Below are 5,324 nucleotides of genomic sequence, written 5' to 3' on the forward strand. Positions count from 1 at the left end.
AACAGAAATGGTTAGCCAGATCAACGTGTGTGTGATATACGGCATACGGTTCACTCAGACGAACTGTTTCGATTAAGGAACACAAAAGAAACGGTTCAACTTAACAAGATGTGTGTGATATGCGGTATACAGTTCACATGGATGAACTATTTGTGATGAGCCAAAAGAACACAAATGAGTCATGTAAACAAGATGTGTGTGATACATGGCAAACGGCCGACTCGGATGAACTGTTTGCGATGAGAAATTACAACACAGACAGTTAATACAGTTAGTTCATGTGTGAATCTGTGTGTACAAAAAACTTTGAAAAATGCAAACTAGTTGCTTCCGGTGGCTAGGAGTATCACACACAATGTGTCTGCGGGTACTCGTGTGCGATGATTAGTAAGTTACACATACATTTCCTTATGTTAATATGTGTGTGAATTTGCAATATGGACAGTTAATATGTAAATGCCTTCTGGATATCAGGCACGCGCTTAAAGTCAATGAATTGTGTACGATACTAATACTTTTCATGAAAATTTAAGAACTTGGGTAACAACATTTGAGTAACATATATAAAGTCACTAGTGCAGAATTGAGCTTTAGCGCCGGTTCGTATAGGGTGGGGACTAAAGGCCCCCCTGTAGTCCCAGTTCAATACGAATCGCCACTAAAAGGCCACCACGTGGCACGAGCCAATGCCGGGGGCTGGGAGACCTTTAGTACCGGTTGGTAACACCAACCGGTACTAAAAGTTTTAGGGTTTTGGTTTTATGATTTATTTTTCCTTTAATTTTGTGTTTTCCATTTAATTTTTTCATTTGCTTGTATTTTACGATACTACATATTGTACACGTTTTGCATATATATAAATAGAATTTTCCGTAGAACCAATCATATATATATATAGGACAAATGTTTCCTACAAGCAGTGGTAGTTACCACCACTTGCGTTTTGTATGTTGTATGTAGTATCTGTCAAAATTGAAAGTATATACGTGTAGTATGTAGTATATAACAATAATTAGGTAATATATATACTAATTTTTAGGTAGTATGTACCATGTTTTGTGTATGCTCTTTTTTACGTACAAATATATACGTATTTTACAAATATAACAAAAACTATGAGTTCATATATAATTTTTTCATGTAACTTACTTTGAAATATCTTAGATATAGTATATGAATATATTTAAAATGATAAAGTAGTATATATAATACAACATGGTAGTATATTACTAAACAGTACAACGGAGCGACCACCGAGCCACCACAGCGCTTTGCTGTTCGCAGCCGTTAGATTGTACTGTTGTACGTCCCAGATTGTCAAGTCACCCCGCTGATCGACGCTGTAACTTACAACCGTGCCACTCCATATATGTTCGTCCAGCCCAACATTCTTGGGCTGCTGCTCCGAAGAATGACCTGGGAGCCGTCACGTGAACTGGGCCAATTTTGACATAATCTGGTTGGTTTTGATCCATTCTGCTTTGTTTTCTCTGGGTCTGTAGGTTGTGTCAGGATCAGGGGCTGCGCATGGACACCTCCAGGCGAGTTTCATGCCGCTCCATGCCTCCATGGGAAGTTGATGCAGGTGGATCGCAAAATCCAAACCCCGGCCTCGCAACAAAGAGGATAAAGCACCGATCACACTTTAAATATTGTCAAATAGTGCTTTTCGATAGTACTCAAATAGTGCTTTTCCTATGTGTCACTTTTGATAGTATGTCAGATTTTTTCCCCTTAGGCTTCCATTGAAATTTTGCACTGAAATTCAAGAACTGTCTTACTGGACCTGTCTTAGATATTTTTCTTAAGTCTGAACTGAAAATTTTGTACTACTCCCTTTGGTAAATTTAAGAGCTATCTTGCTAAAGTTTTATTATGATGCTGAAGAGTTAACATGTAGCCATTTTATAGAAAATGCATGTTTGATGCTCCAAAGATACCAAAGAGGAAACAGTCAATCAAGAGACAACGAGTGTTGTACTACATGTTGATCAATAAATTCAGAATGAATCTAGAGTCGTATTGCATTGGCACAAGTAATCCTTGATACCAAACACGAGCAAATAATGGAGTTTTGACTTCAGCTTATTATGTTGGAGATGACTTATTTTTCGTTTTTACTGGTGTCGTTCACCAAGATCTCTGAACAACCACTTTACTGAGGTCAACGGTAGAAGACTCATGAAATATATTATTTAGAGATACTTGTGCCATTTATAACTTTTCAAATATTTTGCATGTCTTAAATAGATAAGGGCAACAACACGTGCTTTTATGTTCTTGAGCAGCTGTGTAGACCTTCTTTTCTAACTGCTCACACCGGGTCATTTTCAGCTCTAGATAGAAATTATGCTACATACTTGGATACACACTACACATGCAAATTGTACTTCATTTTTTCAACCAAAAAATCAGAAGCAGTAAAACTTCCCATCAATTTCGGACAATAGATACAACCCATGTGACTTTTTAATAATCATATTTCAACCCTGCATAATGGTACTAATCATGTACTACATTCTTACTGTATCTATATTCGTACACAATTAGATCATGTCATCAAACACCGACAGGGCGCGGCAACGCGCGCCATCATGGTCTAGTGAGATATATGGGATAACTACCACCGGGTGGTAGGATGGATTTTCCCTATATATATTATCAGAATAGTTATTCTGATAACACTTCCGCACTGCATGCTCAACGCGAGGGCACTGCATTTTCTTTAGCAACAACACTGCATTACAGAGACTAGTGAACTTCGTGTCGAAAAAAACTGCGCGTAGTGTTTTTTCGATACTGTTTTTGCTCTAATTTTTTAACCTTTTATCGAAACGAGGCGTGTAATATACCATTAAAAAGCTACGGATCAGGCGCAACTTTGCCATGTTGAACACTTTTCGAGATTCCCCGCGGTTTAAGAGTAGTTTCAAAAACGATGCGACCCACAAAGAGTGGCAGCAAGCATTTTTTCGTGTTTTTTTCTAAACCCCTCGTCGGAATGAGGGAAAGATACACCGTTAGATAGATATCTTCGAGGTGCATCTTTTTCATAACTATTGTTTTCTCTAATTCTTTATGGTTTAAGAGCAGTTTCAAATTTACTAAATCGCGGGATCCTGTCTTCCAAATTTTTTCAAATTTTTGGTACTGTTTTCGCTTCAGTTTTTTAACCCTTTGTCTAAACAAGGCATGTAATATACCGTTGAAAAAAGCTATGGACGCGGCGCAACTTTCATATGTTGAAATGTTTTTGAGATTCCTTATGGTTTTAAGTTAATTTTGAAAATTGTGCGGCGGACGACGAGTGGTAGCAGCTGTTTTTCGCGAAATTTTTACAAACCGCTGATCGGAATGATTCAAACTATACGCCGTCGGAAAGATATCGACAAGGCGCAACTTTTTCCTGTAGAACACTCTCTCTAATTCTTTACGATTTAAGAGGAATTTCGATTTTATTGAAATGCGGACACTATTTTTCGCGACACCCAAATCGACTTGTGTACTGCATCAGACAGAATAATGCACTGCTTCAGATAGGAAGCCGCACCCCATCCGATGGGCAAGCGAACTCCTTGATTTATTTTGTTTACACGTAAATTTTCTCATGCGAGGAAGTGGACGGGACTTCACATCGGGCGTAAGTGAACCCCAAATGCATGGAGAAGTAAACCGCATTACTTTATTTGTCGTTTCAGTAACATTTTTTTTCTTTTTGCATTTACAAGATGAACAACATCAGACATCCGACCGCACTGCTTTGGTTAGAAAGCCGCACTACATCAAATGGTCACTTACAAAGATGAACAATATCAGACACCCGACCGTACTGCTTCAGTTTAGAAAACCACACTACTTCAATTAGAAAACCGCACTGCATCGAATGGTCAAGGGAACGACATTAGTTTTTTTTGCCATTTCTCTACCATTTTTCATTTAACACATCTTTGCACTGCATCAAATGGTCAAGTGAGCGGCATTACTTTTTTTGTCGTTTATCTACCATTTTCATTTAACACATCTTTGCACTTCATTTCCTTCTTTCTTTTTTCTGTTTGGAGTTTTGGGTTTCCACATTGACGAGCTATACACGTGCGAAGAAGCGAAACACATGGTCGAGGGAAATGAGCTGCAACACAATTCGAAATGAACTTCTTTGGTAAACAATTTTCAAACGAGTCCAGGTAACTTTTATACATAAAATCATCAAACACAGAAAACACCATTTTTAAACTGCATGTCCACATGGTCAAAACTGCATGCTCATGTTTGAACATCGCCATGTTTTGCTGCAAGCAAACGAGTCCCTGTAATCTTTATACAAACAAAATACGCAAACACAAAAAGCAGCGTTTGCACTGCATGTGCAGATACTCCAAACTGCATTCTGAAGACATGTCTCCCCACAAACTTCATTCAGATTAGCCCCTGCAATTTTTATACATAAACTCCTCAAACACAAAATTCACCATTTTGCACTGCATGCTAACATGCTCCAAACTGCACTGTAATTCACATGAACCACAACAAAGAAAGTCGTGTAGCGGCGACCACCAGGGAGGGTTGAGGACTGCATCAAGAGTCGTCGTGGTCCTCCTAGCGGAAACTGGTGAACTGCAAGCCTGGAAAAAAAAATCAAACACCACACATCAGATTAGCGAACTGCAAGATGTCGGCAGTGAGGGAAGAGATGGCTAATCTCGGATTGGTCATGTTTCCAGTGGATCCACGGAAGAGAAGAGGAGGTAGCTACGTCGGGACAAAGGAGCAGCACCGGATCGGGAGGTGGTGGAGGAATGGGGAGGCAAGAGTCGCCGGTAACCTCCCCTAGCCCGCCGGATTCGATGGATGGTGGTCGGTGGAGGGCGGCGAGGCGGATCCGGCGGCTAGCTATCTAAGTAATTGTCGTTCTGTCCGGCCATAATGAAAACGCAATTTCTGTTTTTCTTGAAGACGAATACGATATTGCTCCTTTTTCCCAGAATTGAATTTTTTTTAAGATTACTTCCGGATTTAGGTGTTTTTCTAGTGAGTCCTGATAAAGCTCCCAGACGGCGTATTTTTTTTAAATGAGGTCCTCGATAACGGGACATGAAGACTCCTTTTTTATTTTATTGAAATTTCATTTTACACAATTAATTTCATTGTATTTACATTACAGAATACATCGCTGACGCAGGGCCCGACACGGACGGCGACGCGGATCCGGCGGCCGGAGGATGAAGGGGAGGAGGGAGAAGTGGCTGCTGTCCAGGACGGCATCGGAATCCGGCGATGCAGCGGTAATCAGGGGCGTTGGCAGATCCAACCAGAGTAGCAGAGGA

Source organism: Triticum dicoccoides, chromosome 2B, assembly GCF_002162155.2.
Source record: "Triticum dicoccoides isolate Atlit2015 ecotype Zavitan chromosome 2B, WEW_v2.0, whole genome shotgun sequence".
Taxonomy (NCBI): domain Eukaryota; kingdom Viridiplantae; phylum Streptophyta; class Magnoliopsida; order Poales; family Poaceae; genus Triticum; species Triticum dicoccoides.